This window comes from Leopardus geoffroyi, chromosome C2, assembly GCF_018350155.1.
Source record: "Leopardus geoffroyi isolate Oge1 chromosome C2, O.geoffroyi_Oge1_pat1.0, whole genome shotgun sequence".
Taxonomy (NCBI): domain Eukaryota; kingdom Metazoa; phylum Chordata; class Mammalia; order Carnivora; family Felidae; genus Leopardus; species Leopardus geoffroyi.
Window position 1 is genome coordinate 147690073 of NC_059333.1, and position 25530 is coordinate 147715602.

Consider the following 25530-nt stretch of genomic DNA (forward strand, 5'->3'; position numbering starts at 1 on the left):
TTGAATGGTAAGAACCAAACATTGTCCAGATATCGTCTTTATGGCGAAAATGGGGAAACCCGGCCGTGTCAAAAAGAACATCTGAGATTCTGAGGGTCACAGAAAGCTGGACGGTGGGGGAGACGACCCAAAGCACCACCCTCAGATATCCACCCTCAAACGAGAGAAACCTTATGATATACAGCAGCAGCAGCAGCAGCAGCAGCAGCACAAAGGAGCAACTGGGCAACAAGGTGTCCCCCTACATGACTTATTTCTCGCCTCTGCTACTACACAGAACATGCAGTAACATGCAATAATGGCTACCAGGACAAACACACATTTGCTTACTTTACAGATAGGAGTCAATAGACATTGGTTTGCTAGAAAATGAGAGGTTCTAGAAAAAATAGGAAATGTCAAGTTGAAACATGGATAGAGGCTGAGGGGGGGGGGGGGTTCAGAGAGATTGGAAGAAGAGGTAAACGGAAGACAGAGAAAGGCGACAAATAAACACAGCGAATATTAAAAGACAAGCAAGGAGTTCGGAGTGTCTAAGAGGTACAAGTGCCCAGGACCAACTACTGAAACAATTTTTTTGTTCTCATGATAACGGTGTTACCGTTGTTGATGACCTGTAGGGAATCCATAAAACCAAGTATCAAGTCCCTTATATCTCTAGTCATTTTTTTCACTCCAATATTTATAGCATATTTAACCAAATTATCACAATCATGACTTGATCCTCATTGTTTATCTTCACATTCATAAAAATTTTACATCCCAAGGAGCCCCATCTAATAGCCAAGGTCATGAACACCAGCACAGCTGTTTCTGAAGACCCAGTCCAACTTCCTACACAAGTCAATAGAATAGCATTAGCATAGCATGGGGCATACAAAGATGGCCAGCAGTCCAGCAAATTTCACTTGGCGTTTTTCTCCCTCATTCCCCAGTAAGACATTTTTATCACATGACTCTCAAGTGCAAGGCACTCACTGTATCACACGCTTGGAAAAACTATTTCCCCTGAGGACACACACAGACATAAAGTTGTGTCATATGAATGTAAAACGGCTGTTCCTGATGACCTACTGTCCTTCCCGCGCTTAGCACAGGTGGTCTTTCTTCCCCAGAAGAGTCTCTCTTGTGCCTGTTTCCAAGTCCCCCAAAGTAGGCCATCCTCGCTGAGCGGAGGGTCTCCCGGGTGAACGGAAAGATGCTCTCCTCTGTCAGAAGTCATACCAAACGGCGTGATGTCAGACACATGTCTTCAGGTGATGTCTTGTGCAGCTGATGTCCCGTGGCCCTGACGCAGGGCGGCTACTGAAGCCTCCTCGCGTGTACTGCCTTCTTTGTGGAGCCACGTCCAAAGCTGGGTGACCAACTGTGCCTCGCAGGCCACCACCGTATCTGGGGGACCTTATCTTGCCATTTGGAGGTAGGTACAATGAGGCTACTGTGCGGGGGGTAACCCAGTGGAGGAGTTGGCTCTAATCCTTGACAGCTTCAAGCACAAGCATGTCCACACAGCGGGCTTGTCCCCGCTGCCATTTTGGAGAAGCTGAGTTGGTTGCCACTGACATCACAATCCTTCTGCTGCCTCCCAGTGGATGCGCTGGCTTTCTTGCTCTAACCACACATACACACACATTTACCACACTTGGCTCGCACAGACTGGAAGGAAAGACGCTCTTCCTGAGCAAAGGGGCCAACCTGCAGAAAGGTTCATTTTAAAGAAAAGACACCCTGGAAGGTAGAAGGAAGTCACTTCTGGGGAGGGGAGGGAGTAGGGGGCATTCGTCATCAGCCAAGATAATCAGGCACAGTTACGCCAAGAGGATGCGACAGGTGTTCTTTCAAAAAATATCTGCGAGAGGCGTTCACAGCAAATAACATCAGGCCTTTTCTCATTCCACAGAGCTGCTCAGAAACCGTTTTTCAACGAAAGCAAGAAAGAAAGGAACTGAGAAGGAGCAAAGAAAACCTTGAGTGCAAGGCAGGGAAGGAAGCAGCAGCGGCAGCGAAGGGGGAGGCGACGATCTTGCAGCTGGGGACCTGGGAAGCAAGCGTGCCAATGACAAAGCAGGCATCCGGAGGCCACAATCCACGCCTCAGCCCCTCCAGCATCTGCAGCCACCAGGAACAGAGGGAAGGGCACATACGTGACGAGAAGGCCCAAGAGCCAAGCGCTGCGTCCCATGCATTATGACACCACGTCGATCGGCAAAAGCCGAGCGCTGCGCAAGCCAACCCGGCACGGGATGGGCGGCCCAGTCGAGAGCTCGCCAAGACTCCCTAAAAACGAAGCTATGCCAGGTTGCGGGGCACCGATCACCATGGCCCTAGGCCCGCGAGCAGCACACGCCACACTCTCAAGTTCGCAGGAGGCTTGTGAGCACTGGGGTCAAAGTCTCAAGGAGGAGAAGAGGGAGGGCACGAAAACAGAGGACGTAATCGCCGCAGCGAAGCCGGAGCGATGGCCTGGATGTGAATCCTGAATCCGCTACCTTTCGCCTGTCAGGCTCCAGCTCATCTCTGAGATGGAGGCGGAACTCCCCACACCTCAGGCGACTGCCGAGGGGCCTACAGAAGACAAAGCACAGAAAGTGCTGAGCCCAGAGCGGGGCCCAGGCAAAATGCTCAGTAAGCAAGCACTGCGCTCGGGAGCCTGTGGCTCTCCCACGGGGGGCCCGGCGGCACCCGAGGGCGCGGGGATCTAGAAGCCACTGCCACGGCACCCGCGTCCCCCTCGCCATCCCTCAGAAGCTGTGTGATGCTGGACGGGCTCCCGTGGTAGGTCAGCCCCCCCCCAACAACGAGGACACGGAGGGCTCCGGGGCCGTCAAGGTCTGGGTCCCCCACACGGTCCACGGCCCTGGCCGTGAGGGAGCATTCCTTCCGGGATCTAGGGCTGCACCAGTAAGGGAGTCATAGAAATTCCGGAACAAATCACATGCGGGTCCGGGAGCCACAGGAGACAAATACAAAGCGGCAAGGGTCACAGAGCGGCACACGCAGGGGCCACCCAAGTTCTCTAGAAGGCCCAGGAAAGGGAGGGACAAAACCCCTCCGAGAGCCCCTCTAGCATCTCTAGGCTCTGGCGTGAGGAAAAGCAACGGTTTAAGACACAGAAGGCCTCCTCTAGGTGGGCTGAATGGCTAACAGGCACGAGGGCTGCAAGAGTTACCATCCCCCGAACTGCCTCCCGCGCCCACATCAGCTACTAAAGATACAGGATGCCGAAGACCTGGTCTCTGCATTGGACCGGCTGGTGACCCGCTGGAGGAGGTCATGGATCTTTTTCTCCCCTGGCCCTGGGTGGAACCTCTAAGTTCCATCTCATCCTCTGAAACTCAGTTCAGCCACACTTCACAGGGGCAGACGTGGCCCCCTCCGTCCTAACGAGGAGCTCCTCGGCACCCTGGAGGCACCCGATTTGGCACGCCCCGACTGGGTTTATGCGACTGCGCGTCTGCTTTCCGGCTGGAACTGGGAAGTCCAATCTCCTTCAGTAGAGGAACACAGATTATCTGGACCGGCTACTTAGAGCTCCAGGTTGATGTGGACCTAGAAGCCACCTCTAGGCTCCGGGAGAAGGAACGCTGTGATCAATCAGTAACATCAGCTAGGAACCGAGGGGTGGGACGGAGTGGCCCTGTGCTCGTCAGCTTAGCCTCATCGAAACTCCTTCACGACAGGCTGCCGTTAGAACTCCTGTCTCCTTCGGCCTTTCGTTTCTAGAGTCTCAAAACAAGGGTTGGTTTTTATAAAAGGTGCTCAATAAAAAAAAAAAAAAAAAATTTTTTTTAATGAATGAACAAAACAAGAAAAACGGGGACAACTTGAGCGTGCAAGGACAAAATCCAGATTTAAAATAAAAAGGACAGGTGTGCCTGAGTGGCTCCGTGGGTTAAGTGTCGGACTCTTGATTTCAGCTCAGGTCACGATCTCACGGGTCGTGGGATCGAGCTCCACGTCAGGATCTGCACTGGCAGAGTGGAGCCTGCTTGGGATTCTCTCTCTCTCAAAATAAATGAACTTGAAAAATAATAACAAAGTGAAAAGGGCAGCCAGTCACAAAAGATCACATATTACATGGTTCCACTTACAGGAGCAGGCGGATGTATGGAGACAGAAAGCAGGTTAGTGGTTGGAAGGGACTAGAAGGAGGGGTACAATAAGGGTGACAGCTAAAGAGTATGGGGTTTCTTTTGGGGGTGATGAAAATGTTCTAACATGGACTTATCTGGACAAAAAAAACCCAAACCCATGGAACGGAACATTTCAAATGAGTGAATGGCATGGCATGTCAATTATATCTCACAAAGCTGTTACCTAAAAAATTAGAACAAACATATAAATGAAAGGACGCATCATGTAAAGTCAGACACGACGAGGGCAGAAGGAAGGCCGTGGCCTGGGTGACCAGAAAGGCAGACTCTGAGATGAGCATCACCAAAGAGCAGCGCTTGGGGCAGCCGGAGAAAGGAGGGGACATTCCACCAGAAGGAGCAGCATGCTGGCCGGGGTAGTTTGGCCGAGGCCAGGTAGCAGATGGCTTTGGATTTATCGCTAGACTCATTCCCTCGAAGAGCCCACCTGACGCCACGCCTTTCAACCATTTATTCACTGATGGCCTCTAAATGTCTGTCTCAAGCTCAGCCTTCGCCCTGAACTCCGGCTTCGTGCATCCACTGCCGGCTCACCGTCTCTCCCTGAGCTGTCTGTGGTAGAAAAACAGTGTCCCCGAGAGGTCCAAATCCTAGTCCTGGGACCTGTGAATTTTGTCACCTGCTGTGACAAAAAAACAGGCCTATATAGAGGCGACTGAGGTCCTTGAGACAAGAGTCCTGCATTATCCAAATGGATCCAGTATAATGACAGGAATCCCGAAAACTGGAGACTCTTCCCTGGCTGTGGTCAGAAGGAGGCGTGCCTAGGGAAGTGTGGTCAGGGAGAGAGCAACGGCTAGCTTTGAAGACAGAGGAACGGGCCACAAGCCAAAGAAAGCAGGCAGCCTCTAGAAGCCAGAAAAGGCAAAGAAATGGATCTCTCCTACAGCCTCCAGGAAGGGTCCCTCCTTCATTCCGTAAACAGGCACGTCAGGCTCTCTGTGAGGCACGGTAAGGAATACAGAAACGGGCTTAGTCCTCTTGGAAGCTGCGGCCTTGCTGGACAGACAGTGGTTTGGTTTGGGGTTCCCATTTGTGGGATCCAACAGTGAGCTATCGCAGGGGCCCAGGGATCCCAGGGGAAGCAGAACGATGGTGGCAGGCAGGTAAGCAAGTGAGCACCGAAAGGAGCAGGTGGAACCAGAAGCAAAACGTGACTGGCCAGAAGTGCCTGCAGATGGAATTATTTTAGTAAGCCATGGGCAACATAAACCAGCTAAGGAGGCTCATTCAGGCAGGTAGCATTCAAGGGGGAGAAAGCTTTTATCATCTTACCTTCCCTCCTCTCAGATCCAACAGACACCTTACAAGGGCCCCACCAGCATCCTGACTCCGTGTGGCTCACTGTCCTCCTTGCCCATCCAGACGTGAGGCCTGCAGGCGCACAGACACCTCCCAGCGCCCCACCACCCAGACGGCCCCCTGGTCTACACATCCCTCCTGTCCTCACTCTGCCATCACACTCGAGGCCCTAGGCACGTAACTGTAGGATCCTAACACTCTGCAGATTCTCCTTCTGTTCCAAACTCCTCTTACGCTTCGCCTTGTATTGAGCCACTGGCACATTCTTCCCCAAATACCTTCTTCTCTGCTCAAAAGTCTTCAGAGCTGTCCCACTGCCCAGAGGAACTATCCAGTCAGCCCAACATTTAAGGCTCTCCTCAACCTGCCCCCTTTCTCCCTTCCCCTCCTGCTCCCCACCCTGAACTCTCTCCAGCCTAGAGCTGACAGCACCCTCACTCCGTCCCCTAGACTTACATGCCCAGTGTGGTAGCCACCAGCCACGTGTAGCTGTGTAAATCAATTAAAAATAAATACATAAAATTTAGGGGCGCCTGGGTGGCTCAGTCGGTTGAGCGTCTGATGTCAGCTCAGGTCCATGATCTCACAGTTCGTGAGTTCGAGCCCCGCGTCGGGCTCTGTGCTGACAGCTCAAGCCTGGAGCCTGCTTCCGATTCTGGGTCTCCCTCTCTCTCTGCCGCTCCCCTGTCCATGCTCGGTCTCTGTCTCTCTCTCAAAAACAAATAAGCATTAAAAAATAGATAGACAGATGATAGATAGATAAATAAAAATTTTAAATTCAGTTCCCTAAAGGCACTAGCCACACTTTAGGTTCTCACTGGCCACATGTGGCTAGTGGTTACCTTATTGGTCAGCATACAAACGTCCCATCACTGCATGTTGTATTAGACAGTACTGCTCTCCACCTTTAATGCTCTCCCAGTTCGTTTTCGTCTACCACTTGTTACTTCTCTGCAAAAATAGCCCCATGCCAGGACACAGACTCCCATGACCCTGGGTCAGGAACAATCCTTCCCTCCTCTCAAACCCCATGGGTAAGTTTTGCCAAGGTCACTCACAGGCCACTGCCAGCCCTATCTTTCCTTAACTTCCTGGTAATCTAAAGCTCAGTGAGAAGAGGTCGTTTTGAAAATCCAAAATTCCTAAGGAAGCACAAAAGGACAATCTTACAAACGCTGTCACCTCAGAAATAAAATGTTGAAGGAATGATGCATTGGGGGTAACCAATAGCAATAGAATTACTCTGTACCTAAAAACTCAAAGAAAGGAATTCTACTACCTATGATCTGTTTCTGTCGTAACCATGGATGCACATCAAGAATTCTGACTTTCTATATCCACGGTTTAAATTATTATTGATTTACGCTTTGTGCTGGGTGATGGATCTCTTCTGCTTCTGCAGACAGTAGATACCTTTATTCAGAAAGTAAACACAATGAAACTCAGGTCGATGGCACCACGTTAGTGATGCTTTCAGACTCTCCACCTGACGCCGCTAATTGCTAGGATGGCCTTGCTTATGCCACAAGTTATGCACGGTTATGGGCCGCAACTCCTGATGGGGACAGAAAAAAAAAAAAAAAAAAAAAGATGCAAAGCACCGAGGGTATGCAGAGCCACCGTGGGAGGAGCCCTGCATCAGGCCTACGTAAGGTGTGTCCCCAGACCTGCAGGCTCAGCGTCACTGTGAGCGTGACGGCAAAGACTATTGACGATAAATTTCATATTAAAAAAAAAAAAGAAAAGAAAGAAAGGAAATGCAAAAAAAAAAAAAAAAAAAAAAAAAAGGTAACCAAGTCCAGGGACCCATCCCAGACTTATGGACTCAAACTCCGGGGACAAGCAACCCAGATCTGTGTATGTTAGGGCTTTTTTGCTTTCATTTTTTAGTTGAAATAGAATTTATACATGGTGCAACATAGAGACCTTAGTGTATAATTCCACGAGTTATGACAAATATATCACTTTCTACCCTCACCATCTTAACTTTTTTTTAAGCGTACAAGGCTGTCAACCGCATTCACACTGTTGTCCGACAGCTTTCTAGAACTTTCTCATCTTCCCAAACCGAACCCCTATGCCCACTGAATGACCTCCCAGTTCCTCCCCCACACTCGCCACAGAACCTGTGTTCTGCCCAGCCTTCCAGGCGCTTCTGATGCGCTCTAGCATTTGAGAAGCACGGCTCTAACCACTGAAGGCCACGGGGGTGGAGAGGAGCACCAGAGAAAGGCAGCAGGCACGCAAACACTGGTAGAAGACGTACTCCTGCCCCCCCTCCCCGACCCTCCACACCGGATCCCGAGCGCCTAGTGTGGACACCGCACCGGCTTAGAGATGCCAGGTGATCCAAACACGGACAAGTGGACACGTGTTCTCAAACACTCGTGTAGGCGCAAGCTGAAGAAACAAAGTGTGTTTCTCAACAGGAGACCAGGTTCGGGACATTTCACGTGACAGCCCTAAAATGGAAATGGAAAGCCATAAACTTGGATTGGAAGAGGGCGGTCCTTTCGTTGTGACTTTCCACTTCGTCTGTCCATTTGAAGCATCGATGCCTCTCGTTGAGAAATTCCCGACTGACTCTTTCCAGTGGCAATTTTGGAAGGCTACGGTAACACAAAAAACACTGGAAAGAGCCAGTGGCACAGCAAACCACAGAATAGTCTTGATTTACAAGTCATTAAAAGCAAGAGGCATCTACTGTTCTTTGCAGGCAAAAAGAGACTGTGTCATGAATAATGGAAAGATGCTAAGTGCATTAAGGACTCCGCTGCAGATAATGCTCTCTCCAGGCCACACAGAACGCACACTCGCCGAGGATTTCCTGCGTGCCGGGAGTACACGGTTACATCCCAGGCTTCGAGGATCTAAAACCCAGCAGATCTATGCCCTTTCACTTCAAAAGGTAATTTCTGGATTATTATTACCTGGCTCTCAAAGGAGCCGATGAGCCAGGAATTTTAGAAACACCACAAAGCTCGGGCAACTTGAGACTTTTTACTCTGCTTAAGAAGAGTTCTGATATATTTCCACTATATCCTGGTTTTTGTAAATATTAACGGACAGAAAAGCATCTGGGAGAAATAGGATCTAATGTTTTGTAGGAAAAAAAACAAAACAAAGCAAAACCACCACAGCTCTTAATTCTACGATGAGGAAGCACCAACAAGGCGCTGCTAAAGCTACGATCTCTAAATTCCACTCAATACCTTTGGGCTCAAATAGCAGGCGTTTTCTCTGCTTTTTAATTTGCACTGTGTATGTCCGTTTCTCTTAGCCACTGTGACAGAGGATATTCAAAGAAGGTTTCTCCGTGCTTGCATTCAAATGTGAATTGATACTTAGGATCTAAGAGGGTAATCGTTAACGGTTCATTTTTTTTTTCCCTATTATTCCACTGCCATAAAATCCAAATGAGGCTTACTATGTCTCCTACTTTAAAAATTGTCACATTATCACACTCTGCTGTGCCCCATTTTCAAATGCTTCGTTCAGTGGAAACTTCAAGGGAAAATTTGTGAGACAGCTGTAGTCTTCCTGGGGGACCATGAACACATGTGGTGAGCACTATTAACGATCAGAACTGTGGGTTATCATAATTAGCACAAAAAGAAGACAGTGAATTTTAAGGTGTAAACATACTCAGGGAGGACCTACATGCTTCTCAATACTAAGTTCCTGTTTTCGTTTTTTTTTTTTTTTCTTTTTTTTAAGATCACTCTGATGCAGAGTTTCCATCTCTCCAGCACAACATAACCCTATGAGGGTTCTCGAAGCCAGGTTTTGTCACTTGGGTAAATGTTTTGACAAATATTCTACCCTTGTACAGTTAAGTCTTCACCCCATTCGTACGGCATGATCACGAAACAAACACCCCTCATGCAAGTTTAAAAATAACCCACCGTGGGGCGCCTGCGTGGCTCAGTCAGTTAAGCATCCTACTCTTGATTTTGGCTCAGGTCATGATCTCACGGTTCATGGGATCGAGCCCATGGTGGTGGGCTCAGCACTGACAGTGTGGACCCTACTTGAGATTCATTCTCTCTCTCTCTCTCTCTGCCCCTTCCCTGCTCACACACGCTCCCTCTCTCTCAAATGAATAAACTTAAAAAAAAAAAAACAGTAAAATAAAAATAACCCATGGTATGTGAGATTTTGCTTGAAATCGACATTTAACTGGTAACTTTATTTTATCATGTCATCCATAATATAAGATCTTTAGAAAAAAAAATTAACTTCTGACATTTCTTTTTGAGAAATGTCTTTTCCAACTTGAGAAGTATTCCACATAAAACTGCCTTAAAAACCGGCAACATCAGACCCTGGGTGAAAACAAAGGGTCCCAATCAGAACCACTGTCAAATGAGTCCTTACACATTTAGCCATTTGCTTCAGAGCAGAGGTAGGACCAGGGAGAAGGGAAGGGGAGGGGAAGGATAACAAGGGCTCCGTGTAGCTAATGCTCTCCGTGAGAGGACCGCCTGGTTCTTGCCAGATGACGTTTTCAAGAAGGACAAGCATCTATCTTGGCTCATGGATATTCCCATAGTTGCTGTACCTCCCTATAAATCAGCCAACACAAACCCAGAGCAACATACTGGCTCATTCCGGTGGTGTTCCTAGACAGCAACACACACAATTCTGGGGCTTCATTTGACACTAATGCTAACTTACAAAAGGATGAGAGTCTGACTCTCAAGCTGATTCAAGAGAAGGAATCCTTCATGGGAAAAGATTCCATAGTGGTGACTCTAACCATAATTGCTATTTCTTCTTATCGCTGAAGTGCACCCAAGATGTGGACAAAATACTTGCCCCACATTATGAAGAATTGGCTTTATATAAAAGGAATGCTTGGAAAATATTAATTAAAAAGTCCGCATGAATTGAAAAATACGCAAATGCTACGAACAAGACACTTAAAACAAGAGAAACACCAATGGCTGATCCGTGAAACATACTCAATTTCATCCATAATTATAAAAACAGAAATAAAACAAGACACCATTTTTCTCCCAAAATTAAAAACTGGAGGAACGCCTGGCCGGCTCAGTCGATGGAGCATGTGACTCTTGATCATTGGGTGTGAGTTCGAGCCCCACGCTGGGAATACAGCTTACTTAAAGATAAATACCAAAAATAAAACTTAAATGAAAATAAAAACTGGCGAGAAAAAAGGCACTTGGTATTCATTTCTAATGGCAAAAAGACAGGAAAATAGCAGCCCTCACATGCTGCTGTGGGATTATAAATTTGGCTCTGTCTTAGGGGGCAATTTGGTAATACTTAGCAAAATGTTTAATTCCCACATTTGCTGACTGAATTCCACTTAAATTCCACTGCTAGACACTTCCCCTACGTGAGACATAGTTGCATAAGTGTGCAAAATACGAGCAGAACACTACCTGCAAAAGAAAAACCAGACAACCTAAACGTCTCTCCTAAGGTCTGGTTAAATAAGGCTCAGGGTCCCCGCGAATCGTGATACAATCCTAGAGCTGACTCCTCTGTAGCTGTTGAAAGGAATTCAAACAATCTATGCACTGACATGAGAACACATTGAAGATGTACTGTTCAATTAAAAAGCCACTTTACCTGTATACGTTATCTACAGGGCCATTTCGCCGTCGTAAAAATTTCTAAAAGAACATATACGTAGGTTTGCTGTGCAAACAAACTCACAGAAGAGAGACAGCAGCCCCCTGCAGGAGGCGGCCTCGAAAGGAGGAGTTGAAATGGGGGACTTTTATTGCTGACTTCCTACAGGGCCTCAGCTGTATTTTTTATGCAACAATGAAGTGGGGTCACAGTCATTTTTTTTAAAGTCATCCTCCTTCCACTGCCTGGCTAAGAACTGTATAAAAACTGTCAGAGGTGACTTCACCGTTCCACGTCTGGTTTAAGTCTGAGGCCCCTGGAAGGCAGTAGGAGTCGGTGAAGGGGTGAGGGACAGTGGCAGACCGGCCGGAAGCAAGGCTGAAAAGGTTTCACTGTGTACAAAAAGCAAAGCCAAGGACTCTTCTCCTAATAGCACAGCCAGCTGAGCTGACTGGTTTCCTCAAAGGGAGCAAATTGAACGATTTGCTCTATTTCAAGCCAGCGATGGGAGCTCAGGTTGATGTCCATGATATATCTAATGTACTCGGTGAGTGCCTACCAACTTACTTGCTGCGGTAGGATGATGAATGGCCCAAAGACAGCCAAGTCCTGATCCCCAGGATGGTGATTTTAGGTTATATGGCAGTAAGAGTATTGAGGTTGCTAGTCAGCTGAGCTTAAAGTAGGGAGATTTATCTTGGGTTATCTGAGTGGGCCCAATATAACCAGAAGTGTCTTTAAAAGTGGAAGAGGGACACAGAAGAGGAAGCCAGAGGTAGACATGACTATGGAAAGTCAAGGAGAAGCAATGTTCTTGGCCCATAAGAGAGAGATAGGGACCATGAGCCAAAGAGGGCAGACTCTAGAAGCTTTGGAAAAGCCAAGGAAATGGACTCTCGCCTAGAGCCTCCAGAAAGGAATGAAGTCCTGCCAACATCTTAATTTTAGACTTCCAACCCACAGAACTATAAGATTACAAATTTGTGTCATTTAAGCTGCTAAATTTATGGCAATTTGTTACAGCAGCAACAGGAAACTAAAACAACCCACTGAGATTTTCTTTATTTCTCGACACCCCAAACTTCCTCTGGTGGGCAAGCCTGGGGTATGCTGTGAAAATCAGCCCACCCGGGCATCCGCACCTCACAGATGCCCAGTGACCTGGGCCCACATGGCCAACCGGCTGGCTGGTTTTAGGACTTATTCCAAGAGAACCCAGACAAGACCAGTAACACGACTGCCTTGATGATTATTAAATTAGTTACAACAGAAGCAGCTGTATTTGAAGAAGTTATTCATGAAAGTCCTTTGTAAATCAAGCCTCACCATACAGATATATTTACACTCATTTAGACCGAGGCTACTCTTTTGAAAGACTAACAAAGGAGAAATGAGTGTCTCTTAAGGAACCCAGGATGGCACAGCAACACATTCTTGGGGGTTTCTCAAGACATTTATATCCAGGGACAGGGACTGCCAAAGAACAATGGGAGTGAGGGCTGATTTACCACTGAGCACCTACTATGTGCTAGGCATTAGGCTGAACACCGAAAATATGTGATCTCATCTGATTCTGACATTTTCAGCAGGAAATGACTCCAATCATTACTACTAACACTGCCCACATCCCCCCATGGCAGCCGGTGAAGGGGATGGGTTTCAGACTGCCCTGCCACATCCTAGAGAGGCATCCTGCCACCCCTCATCAAGGACAGCAGCTTAGTGGCGCCTGGGTGGCTCAGTCCATTAAGCACCTGACTTTGGCTCAGGTCATGATCTCGCGGTTCGTGAGTTCAAGTCCCACGTCAGGCTCTGCGCTGACAGCTCAGAGGCTGGAGCCTGCTTCTGATTCTGTGTCTCCCACTCTCTCTCTCTGCCCCTCCCCCACTTGCACTCTGTCTCTCAAATATAAACAAACAAACAAAAAAACTTAAAAAAAAAAGACAGGAGCTTAAAGTGACATCTACTCTATGCCAACATGCTCAAGAGAAGGAGGAAATTTTAGCTTTACTCCTATTATCCTAGAAATGTAATCATTAACCTTACCTCCCCAAAACACCCTTGGGACTCTCCCAAACTTTTTACTCCTCTCAACAGCCAAATTATCTAAAACAGGATCCCTCACTGTCTTTATTATTTTATAAAAAAAATTTTTTTTAAGTAATCTCCATGCCCAAAGTGGGGCTTGAACTGAAGACCCTGAGATCAAAAGTCACACGCTCCACCAACTGAGCCGGCCAGGCACCCCTCGTGGCCTTTATTATGATTTTTGTACTTTATATTCTACTGACTGCCTCTTCAAGGAATCTGTGTTCTAAACGGATATAAACAAAAAACTTGCTTTTGTGGGGCAGTCACTCTGATGTTTATAAAGGCTTTCTGCTAAGGCTAGGGAAGCAACCATTGTGACACCTGTCCCTCACATCTGCAGGGCACAGGAGTCTCCACTCACCTAGGTGTGGACCACTGATGTCACAGAGCAACACCTAAAATGGATGGGTATTTTCCCATTATGGGAATTTCTAGATTTCTATATAAAAGCTGATTCTAAATAAAGTTTTCAGGGGCATCTGGTTGGTCCAGTCAGTTAAGCGTCTGACTCTTGATTCCAGTTCAGGTCATGGTCTATCTCATGGTTCATGAATTCGAGCCCCACATCGGGCTCTGCCCTGACTGCACGGAGCCTACTTGAGATTCTCTCTTCTCCCTCTCTCTCAAATAAACTAACGAACTAACTGTTTTTAGCTCTAACAATGCATCCCAGTAGAACACAAAAAGGCATGTAAACATAAAAGTGGTCCCTTCCCCTGTCTCCATTTCTTTTCTCAACTCAGAACATGAAATTGTTATCCGTCTGCTGTGAGAAAACTTCACAAATCCCCAAAGGAGTCCTTTCCTCCCTGAATTGCATAATACGTTTCTTTTTTAAGTCAGAACTACAAGCTGGCCCTGCATTTTAGTACACAGGCCATTGAAAAGAAATATTTGGAATCTGAAACACATTTTCCAAAACATACCGTCATTCGTGGAGTAAGGGCCTGGAATTCTGAAGTGACCCACAAAGCTCTTTGAAACTCATAATGTGGCTTAAGTACTCTACATTCATTCGCTAGAACGAGTGGAGATTTAATACTTTTGCACTACAAATTTTGAAACAACTCTAAGAGGGGCGTCTGAGTGGCTCAGTCGGTTGAGCGGCCGACTTCGGCTCAGGTCATGATCTTGCGGTTTGTGAGTTTGAGGCCCGCGTCGGGCTCTGTGCTGACAGCTCAGAGTCTGGATCCTGCTTCGGATTCTGTGTCTCCCTCTCTCTCTCTGACCCTCCCTCACTCACACTCTGTCTGTTTCTCTCTCTCTCCTTCAAAAAATAAACATTAAAAAAAATAAAATAAAATAACTCTAAGAAACAAAGTTACATACACTCTTAATTCTTTTGAAAGGAAAGAAACCCTGAGGAGATCGGGAAAAAACGTGAACAGTGACGTGGGACCCACTGAAGAGCGCCTGTTAAGGCTACACGGTTCTCCAGTATGGTGAATTCCATTTCCAAAAAAGTTACAGTTCCCTCTCCTTCCATGTGCCCGTATTTCCGCCACGCTTCCTTTACTTATTCACAACGAGGTCACCTGCTGGGATTATCGTGGCCAACGGAGACAGCCACATGTGGCATGAGGACAGTCCACCACCTGCTTAGCTGGGTACAGAGCGGGTGGGGGGAATGACAGAGAAAAGGGGAGGGATGGGGGTGCCCTGCAAGAGGAGAAAGAAGATGGTGGTGTCGGGGCATCACATGACACCTGACCGCACTTGTCACCCCACAGGAGCCACCTTGTGGCCCTTGTTGCTTCAGTATCTTCAGGGGCCAAGGACAGCTACGGTCCTGAGGTGACTGAAGACAAGACGGGCAGCCACCTAGCCACTGGTGAAGTATACTCAAGCGTTAGAGAAGCGGTGTTCCTGTATCCACAGAGTCTGAAAGTCGCTACGGGGACTTGGTGCTACAGCTCTCTTACTGGTACACACGCAATCGACGTTCCGCCTGCCTAGTTGCTCATGCCTATCTTCCTCACCCCAAATTTGAGAATCTACAATCTTGATTTAGCACCCAGTATGCCCCTGCACTGCACAGGCCCATGAGCCAGCCACAAAACTCAATTCAAATTGCAAAAGGGATACAGACCTCATTGATGAATGCGGGCAGAGCCCAGAGTACATGTGAGAAAAGATTGTACTCTTTTCTTCCATAACATTCTTTCCCCAAGATCATAAATCTCTGAGCGCCGACTTTCCATCTCAGGAAAGTGAACGTCATCCCAGGGCAGCATATAAATCACCTCGAGAATAGTTATTCATTGTGGGCAAATAAAAATGTAAGCCAGGCAGATGGTGAAAAGCTCGTTTCTCCTGGTATAATTTCATGGGAGGAGGCTGGCAAGGGGTTGTGAAACATGGGGCCACGTTCATAAGCAGAGAAAAAAACACCCCCAAAACCAGAATACTAAAAAAATATCCTACCACATCATTACAAACTCTTCAACTCTTCACCTCTGGTTCAGATCTGACTTCCTCCCTTCGTGGCAAGAGCAATGAGAGGGAGGCAGAGAGAGGAGGAGGAAGAGGCGGGAAAATCCATACTAAACACTGCAGTGTTTTAAAACCATTCATTCACCAGGTTCGAAGCACTGGATCCTTCGAGCACTGCTGCGGGGTAGAACAGATTATACCACTTGGTGCTGATTTTCTTCATATGGCTCCAGCTCACAATTGTCAAATCCAAGGCAGCTACCTCCCTTTGTGTTTATGTCACAAAGCCACACTGGCTGGGGGGGGAGGGGAGAGAAGGGAGGTAACATGGTGACCACTCCTAAGGCTACCCCCAAAGACCTGTTGATTCCAGTGTTGAAACCCAATGAAAGTCCTGAGACATACCCTACAGGCCCCCAAGAAGGTAGATTTGAGACCTTCCGCTATATTCCACCCCTCTCTTACAAAAGCAACACCCAGTCAAGAAAACAAAACTTTAGTATCACCCACAAAAAGTGAGAGAGGAAGAGGAAGAAGTAGGATGGAAGGATGAGAAAGTCCTTGAAAAAGTAGCATACACTGAAATGAATCCCCCAAAGCTGCGGAGGAAATTACACCATCATGCCTTGTAGTAGGAGACCTCATTAATGCCACCGGAAACCAAGCTCAAGGAGACCTTGAAAAATGCACACGGGGCTCAGGTCAGTGTGTGATGGTTAGAGTTGTTGGTTTGTTAAAAGAAGAAAAAAGGGCAAAAAAAATGTGAGGTTTTTTTTTTTTGGCAAGAAAAAAGGCACTCTTAGCCACGGAAGGAACAACATACTAGAATATCACAGAAACATGTATTCGTCTTTCATGGCATCTCAGAGATCGTCAACTTTTTTTTTTTAACGCTTATTCATTTTTGAGAGACAGAGCATGTGTGGGGAAGGGGCAGAGAGAGGGAGACACAGAATCTGAAACAGGCTCCAGAGCCTGACGCAGGGCTCAAACTCACAAACTGCGAGATCCTGACCCGAGCCGAAGCCGGACGCTCAACCGACTGAGCCACCCAGGCGCCCCTCAGAGATCGTCATTTTGACTGCTACAAGCCACAGGTAGATTTGTGGCCATATACCCCAGGACCTACATAGTCTTGGCATAACTAACCTGGAAACATCACTTCCTGGAAACATCACTTGCCTAAACACCATCTCTTCTGCTTCTAATCTCAAAATATAAAACAAATCGTAAGTATTGTGAATTATGCAAGTTGTTAAGAAGCTGAGTATCTTAGCTCAGGTTGCCATAACAAAATGCCATGAACAAGACGGTTTAGACAAGAGAATTTTTTTTCCAGAAGTTTATTTAGTTATTTTGAGAGAAGCAGGGGAGAGAGAGTGGGAGGGGCAGAGAGAGGGAGAGAGAGAGAATCCCAAGCAGTTTCTGTGCTGTCAGCACAGAGCCTGATGCAAGGCTTGAACTCTCGAACCGTGAGATCATGATCTGAGTCGAAACCAAGAGTCAGACGCTTGACCAATGGAGCCACCCAGGTGCCTGAGAATTTATTTTCCTCGTAGTTCTGGAGGCTGGACGACTGAGATCAGGATACCAACATGGTTGGGTTCTGGTGAGAGGGTTCTTCCTGGTTTGCAGAAAGCTGCCTTCTCACTCTGTCTTCACAGGGCAGAAAAAGGGGTCTCCTTCTCTTCCTTTTCTTACAAGACTACATTCCTATTGGATTAGGGTGCTGGATTAGAGGCCCACCCTTACGACCTCACCTAAGTTTAGCTGCCTCCCAAAGACACTATCTCCCTGATACGTCACATGGGGGCTGGGGCTTCAACATATGAACTTGCAAGGGGAGGTAGGCACAATTCAGTTTATAGTACTAGGTTATAAAAATCTTCTGAACTAAGGAGTTCTCCGTTCAATGTCCAACACATAGTAACTCAATGTTTGATGAATAAACAAATAACCGAGTAGATGAATAGTTACTGTCTTAGTATATTCAGACACAGAGCAAACTTGGGAGAAGTGTGTCTGCAAAGGTAAGTAACAACCTGAATCCTTCCGATTTTTTAATGTCCTGAGGGTCAGATAGCAATCTTCTACATTTGCCCGATGGATGGACTACTTTCCTTTCAGACCAATAGCCAGAAGAGCAGAAGAAAAAACACCCAGATGATCAAGCCACTGTGCACTCCTCATGTCAGGACCTAAAACTGTTTTCAGTGGCTATAACAAGGGTCCCACATGTAACTACCACCATCTAGTACCTTTTGCATAGGTGGTCAACGCCAATGGCTAGAAATGGACCAACGAGGAGAGCCTTCTGCCTGGAAAGGTCCAGGACACGGGCCAATAATGAATCTTTTGTCACGGCAGCCTACGTAACTCATATGCCACTCAATAAGTTAAACTTACTTCTACCGGGGCTTCCAGAACCACCAGGAAGAGCGAGGCCTGGAACTGAGAACAAGGGAGAAGCATGCCCTTTAGTTATGAACAGTACAAATGGACCTTATCCTTCACATTCCTTCGGCAAATATTTATAAAAGGCCTACTATGTGCACAGTACTTTCCTAACTGTTTTTGGAATCTTCAAAGAGGCACCAGAGGTGGGGTCTACCTTCAAAGAATCTGGTCTCCAAGATGACATGGCCGGGTTAGAAAAGTCCTAGGGAAGCTGAAGATGATTTCTGCATGAAGAAAAGCTGCTCGGGGCACATTTAGGGATCCAGCAGACGCCATCGGTTACTGCCCAAAGGCAGATTCCTCTTCCAACCTTGCTTAACGGATCCAATTTTGAGATCTCTAGGACTCGAGATCCTTTGACCCAGGGAAGGCACACTCTTCCACAGCCACAGAGGCGGACTCATGATTGCTTTGAAGTAGTTCTAGAAATCCAGTTACCAACAATGTGTTCTAGGTCTTGGCGTGGGCACGTGATCCAGTTCTGGCTACCATATAACGGAAAGAGTGTATGGGGACCAGCGGCGGGGGGCTGCCCTTCCCACATCAAGAGTCTTGGAAAAGAGTAAGAGTCTTTAGAAGAGCCCCCCCATCTCTTCCTACATTCTAAAGGATACTGTTGTGAGGATGTAATGCTGGGGACTGTAGTTGTCATGCAGCAATCAGGAAGTGACACGCCTAAGGATAAAAAGCCAATAGTAAGAAGAAGAGAAGAAATCCATCCATATACACACGCACACACCCTTTTAAACAGAAATAATCAGTTTTTACATGATAAAAACACCTGAAATGTACCCACTTGATAAATTTTTAGGTGTATGGTATTAGCTACATGCACACTGTTGCACAGATCTCTAGAACATTTCCATCTTGCATGACTGAAGCTTTAAACTCTTTGAACAGCATCACCTCAATTCTCCCTCTCTACCACCTCCCTGACCCCGGCAACCAACAGTCTACTTTCTGTTTGACTTTGAATACTTAGATGCCTCATGTAAATGGAATCATGACCAGTTTACTTCACTCAACATCATGCGCTCAAGGTTCACCCATGTCGCAGCCAATGACAAGATTTCACTCTTTTTAAAGCCTAAATGCAAATCCATTGTGTAACCACGTTTTCTGTACTCATTCATCCACGGATGATCATTTAGGGTCGTTTCTACCTGTTGGCTATTCTGAATTACAATAATCATCTCTTTGAGAGATTCTCTTAGATAAATACACAAAAGTGAGATGACTGAATCATACAGTAGTTCTCATTTTAATTTTTTCAGGAACCTCCATACTGTTTTTTCAGAAGCCTGTGCCTTTGAGGCCATCAAACCTGGAAGTATTGATTGGCAGAATTCTTATTCTGTGAGAAGATTTTATTTATTGCTTGAGCCACTAGTTGTTCGAGTCTCTGCTATTGTAACTGAAAGAATCCTACCAGATACAGGAGATGGTCTGGTGTGGAGGAAAGGTATTGGCTTGGGAGAGATGAAGTCCAGATACCAATCTTGTCTCCCATGGGCCAGTTTTGTGGACTTTTGGCCAGTCACCCCCCCCCATTTTGGAGAGCAGCCATCTGACCCCTAATGACTACTCTAAGATTAAGTGATTCAAAGAAAAGATTAAAAAAAAAAGAGGTGTTCTACAGGATCTGGGAAGGAGATGCGATCAAACTGGTGGGGAGAGGGGTGGGGAGGGGAGGGGATCGTTTTCCCCATGAACTTCTTGTAACAAATTCTAACAAATGTGATCAACAATATTTCCCGTGTAGCGATCATTTGAAATTAAATTCAGAATTCAATAAAGTGATTTTCAATTGCCAGAAGTCAGTGATAAATGTCTCACTCCTTCATTAAATGGTTGGAATCAAATAAATGGGTGTCACATATTTTGAACAAACACGTAAGACTGAACATTTGTGTTAATTATCCAAAGGATCAAAACAATCTATTACCTTATCTTCCAAAATCCATCACCATCCCATGCCTGATACATTTATGTATCATGTAAATACCTATACACATAGGTATTATGTAAATACCTATACATTTATGTATCATGGAGGTGAAGAATCAGGAGATGATAAAACTGGGTTGAGGGGATTATACTGGCCAGGCTTCAACTTGAATGTCAGACGATTTCAAATTGACAGCATTCTGTGTTGTTAGGTGGTTCAAAAGTTCAGTGCTAAAATGAAGAATCCACCAAGGGCATGGAAATTCTTCTTGAGGCAAAATTCAGCTAAATCTTTTATATCTGTCTCCTTCCTTCATTTGTAAAACAATTTCCTCCCCTCCCTTGGGGAAGTGGGGGAGAGATGATGATGTGCTTACTTAAAAATTCAATTTTGCAATTTTCTAACCAAAGCCCATTTGGCTAAATGCTCAGTACTTAGGGACATTATAAGAAGTCTTTCTGTTAAAAAAAAAAAAAAAAAAAAAAGGCGGGGGGCACCTGGTGGCTCAATCAGTTAAGCATCCGACTTCGGCTCAGGTCACGATCTTGCAGTTCCTGCAGTTCACGGGTTCGAGCCCCACGTCGGGCTCTGGGCTGACGGCTCGGAGCCTGGAGCCTGCTTCAGATTCTGTGTCTCCCTCTCTCTCTCCCCCTCCCCCACTCATGCTCTGTCTCTCTCTCTCTCTCTCTCAAAAATAAATAAATGTGAGAAAGAAAGAAAAAGAAGTCTTGTTGAACCTGCTAGATTTGGGGGGATGTAGGGTGTGCGGTCTCTTGACAGCTTTGTTGCCCTGAAGTTCAGACAATTAACCAGGCAATGTCTGTAAAGGAACAGTCAACGCAGGGGTGCACAGCAACTGACAGCGGGCTCTTGAGGCACTAGCTTAAATACCTCTGCTCAGGGTCTCCGAGAAAGAGATTAGTAGTACCGATTCTCCACTTCCTCCCTCCTGGCCAAGGGTAGGTATCCAGACACCAAATACCTGCCTTAAATGATTAACACATGCTTCCCTGTTTCTAGTTTATCCGTGGGGGATTTAAGTTAAGTTTACCAAATGTTCTTCGATTGGTGAGTGGGGAAACCAACTCTGAATCCAATGGATACAAGTCAGCAGGAAGAAGGCGGGAAGCCCTGATTAACACGCCAACGTGCACGGCTCTCAAATGCATTACGCGAAACAAAAGAAGCCAGACTCAAAAGGGGACACACACCGTATGATTTCATTTCTGTGGATTTCCGGAAAAGACAAAGCTACCTGGACAGAAAACATTTGAGGACTGTCCAGGGCTAGGGGGAGGGGCTAACTATGAAGGAACACAAGGGAATTTTGTCAAGTGACAGAGCTACTCTGTGTTTTAATTCTTTGAAAGTGACAAAACTGCATTTTAAAAGGGCAGCTATGGGGCCCCAGGGTGGCTCAGTCATTAAGCATCTGACTTCAGCTCAGGTCATGATCTCACAGTTCATAGGTTCAAGCCCTGTGTCTAGCTGTCTGCTGTCGGCACAGAACCCACTTCTGATCCTCTGTCTCCCTCTCTCTCTGCCCCTCCGCTGCTCGCACGCTCTCTCTCTCTCTCTCTCAAAACTATTTCAAAAAGGGGTGGGTTTTACTATTTATGAATTACGCCTCAATAAAACTTTTAAAAAAATGAAGGTTCTGGGGCGCCTGGGTGGCTCAGTCGGTTAAGCGTCCAACTTCAGCTCAGGTCACGATCTCACGGTCCGTGAGTTCGAGCCCCGCGTCGGGCTCTGGGCTGATGGCTCTGAGCCTGGAGCCTGCTTCCGATTTTGTGTCTCCCTCTCTCTCTGCCCCTCCCCTGTTCATGCTCTGTCTCTCTCTGTCTCAAAAATAAATAAACGTTAAAAAAAAAAAAAAATGAAGGTTCTGTCCCTCCAGAAAGGTAGGTCCACAGGGTCACACACACGACTGTCTCCATGTCACCCTCTGCTTTCTGATCCCCAAGTGCAACTGATTGGTCTTGATCTGCAGCAGGAAACAGAAACCACACCAGGTATTTCAATCAGAAAGGGATTAGATATGGGAATTAGGTGCTTACAGAATCTCTGAGAGGAGTAGAAGAGCAAAGACCCCTTCAACTTTTATTTCAAGGACACACCATGGTAGGCGGTAGGTAGCCAAGGTCCTGATGGTGAGAAGCGGCCGCAGCTGCCACCCCAACAGCCTCTCCAGCCCAAGCAGGTGGGCCTGAGGCCCTCGGACAATGCGTCTGGCCCCCGCAACTGCCTTGGGACACACCCCCATGACTTGCCCACCAGCAGCACCAGCACAAGGAACTTGGTTTCCTCTCAGGCTTCCAAGTCTCACACAAGTTCATTTATGAAGCCGATCATGCATTCCGACACCTAGCCGTACAAAATTCCGGGACATGCCGTTGTTAGGTTTCCCATCAGGAGGGCCGAGAGGGTCAATCCCGGTATCTCCCCATCACTGTTCTCCCTTACGCTACTACAAGGTATTCCTTCCCAAGACAGCACAACAAAAACCTTTTTCTAAATTTCAAGTTCAAACGGTGCGAAGGGAGTTGAAAAATCATCTGCTAATGGGTAAAACCAAGATCCTAACTCATTTCATTATGGACGAATATTTCATTTTCACATGCAGTTAGTTCTAGCCCCAGCAGAATAAAATTTTAGTAGAGTAGAACCACAGTTCTACTCTAACTCATATATTAAATACACACTGGTCTTTCAGTTTTATTCTGCTGGGAATTGAACAGACTAAGCTTGAAAATGCATTAATTTTCCAGGTATCTATAAGTTGTTTTACAGGAAAGCCAGAATAGGGGAGGGGAGTAGAACACTTTCATAGTAAGAAAGAGTGTCTGTCCCCATTCTGGGCACAGAGCTCTTAAAACTCTGATAATTCCCTAAGGGATGAAGGGGTGAGGAGAGTGGGGCGAGAAAGAAAGGTGTCTTTTGTTACGTTAATGAATGACATTTAGAAGCCCCTAGGTAACCTAAGGAAGGACCTCGTGAGCCTTCCCCATACACCTCTTCCATCTGGTCCCGAATTACAACCTTGTATATAATAAACTGGTAAACAGTTCTCTGAGTTCTGTGAGCTGTTCTAGCAAATGATCCAAACTCACGCTGGGGTTTGTGGAAACTTCTGACCTATAGCCGGTTGGGCAGAAGCACGGGTGGCCTGGACTGGTCATCGGCTGGAGCGGTGAGGGGAGGGGGGATGGGAGAGTCCTGGGGGGCTGAGCCCTTAACCTGTGGGATCTGACACTCCGCCCAGGTGGATACTGTCAAGAGTTGAACTGAATGGTAGGACAGCCAGTCTGTGCCCAGTGAGAACTGGACTGAGTTAATTGCTTAGTGGTAGCAAACAAGCACCCACGTAGCAGAGGGAGGCATACCTTTCACACCCTAATTATTCCTTCTAAACACTTAACGCGTGACCAAAGCAATAAACCAGAAGAAAATAGTTTACTTAATTCAAGTGCCACCATAATTACAATCCTGAGTTCCCCGGCAGTGACTCACATAGTAACTCTACTCTCTGTATCAAAGGGTTAAGGAAGCTTCTCATAAGGAATTTCACTTCATTTCTTCTTGGGTTAGTTCTCCAAACTGTACAAAAGGGAGGCAACGGAAACATTTTCCTTTTTTCTGACAGGAAAACTATTGGGTGGATATTGCTAGCTTCTTCAATTCTTAAGACAAAAAAAAAAGTGACAGAGGACAAAATAAAAATAGAAAATGACCGTTTTGGGGCTGTGAGACTCATCTACCAGAGCTGTCGCTCGGGGGGGAAAAAATGAGAGGAGTCTCTAACCGATCCCATCTCAGAAAACCATCAAAACACGTTCATGCTGCCATCACCCCCACCCCCCATAAGTCCTCGCTGCTGTAGGGACATACCCAACAACACCTTAGGCTGCTCGGACTGGAGTACACGTAATGCGACAACCAGAAATTAAAGATGTTCCTAACTGGAGGGGGAAAAAGTTCTCCCTACTTCTTCTCCCTCAAAGTGTTTTTAACAAGTTGAATTGGGAAGCTGGTTATTTCTCGTGGACAACACTCTTCTGCCGAGGCTAGTGATCGGTACAGCAAAGCGGACAAACCATTTTAGGTAAAAAGGACAGACCTGGCCTCTCAAGAATCAGGGTTAGAGGGAGCACCGTCAGGGAAGAGCAGAAGGCACAACAATGGATTCACAGGACGGGCAAGGTCACCAGCCCTGGTAAGTACGCTTATAGGTGATGGCTTCTGTTAGGTTTTGCCCAAGAATGCTGCTGGGAGTGAGAACCTAAAGAATTATTACTAAATATCTACTAACTTACTCGCCTACTCTTTTCATTTTTCCCTAGAGCAAGACCTTAAATATAAATATATTTATTATGATGCGACCCCCCCCCCCAAAAGGTTTGTTGAGAAGGAAATGAAGCATACTGCAGTTTTCAACCCTCCCATGCGCCCCCATCCAAGGCTCTCAGAAGAACAAGAGGGCAGCAGGGCTCCTACCATTTACTCAGCTGCCACCAACTTACCTTCTGAGTCACCTTCACATCAGCTGCAAGTTGATCAACCGGAATCTCATCGTACAGGTAGAGGCAAGTGCTTTCAAGAATCTCACGCCCCCTGCTCATTTCACGCCCTGCGAAGGCACCTGATAGATGCTAATGAAATATCTGTGGGCAGGCTGATCCTGCCTCTGGGAGAGCTAAGCTACCAAGTCCCTGTCACAGAATATAATCATGTGAAGCTTGGACAACATTTCTAAACGGTATTTTTTTCTTTAATGTTTATTTTTGAGAGAGAGAGAGAGAGAGCGCGCACGCGAGCGTGAGTGAGTGGAGGAGGGGCAGAAAAAGAGGAGACGCAGAATCCAAAGCAGGCGCCAGGCTCCAAGCCAACAGCACAGAGCCCGACGCGGGGCTCGAACTCACCAACCGTGAGATCATGACCTGAGCCGAAGTCGGACCCTAACTGACTGAGCCACCCAGGCGCCCCGGAAAACATGCTCTGTTGACCACCAAGACCGTTTGATCCAAGAAGCTGCCTTGGGGCTTTCAACCTTCCAAAGCAGATTTTATGAATGCCCTACAGTTTTCAGGCTACGGTGTTTTCGTCTGGAAGGAAGAACAACCCCTCACACCCGGTTCAAGTACGGCTCCGCCTAGGTCACAGGGTCACGTCAATAGGACAGGCGCATCCAAAGCCACAAACAATAAAGTTCCCTCGCGACACAAAGTAAAATTAACAAAAGGAAATGCTGCATCTGGCTTCCTTCCGGCCGCCGCTCAGGGTCACGGTCAGCCGGGAGAGTCCTGCGGGCAGGTGACAGTCCACGAAGCCTGCCAGAGCCCGGCCGGTCACGAGGATCTGCAGGGACTGCCCCTCACGGACCAGGCAGGACAGCTGTCCCCTGCAGCGGGGACCCGGCTGCAGCGCAATGCCCGGGAGTGCCAGCCACCGCCCCGGGGGGACCCTGGCCTGGTTCTGGAGCATGCAGGGCTCGAGCGTGTGAGGCAGGCGCTTAGGTTAGCACGGACCAAATGAAGAAGCCATTAT

The 25530-nt window shown here is 47.0% G+C and overlaps 1 protein-coding gene across 3 annotated transcripts in view; it reads right to left on the reverse strand.

Moving 5' to 3' along the window:
- OSBPL10 (oxysterol binding protein like 10) overlaps positions 1–25530 on the reverse strand; it is a 313648-nt gene that overhangs the window by 41101 nt on the left and 247017 nt on the right. The window lies entirely within an intron of this gene.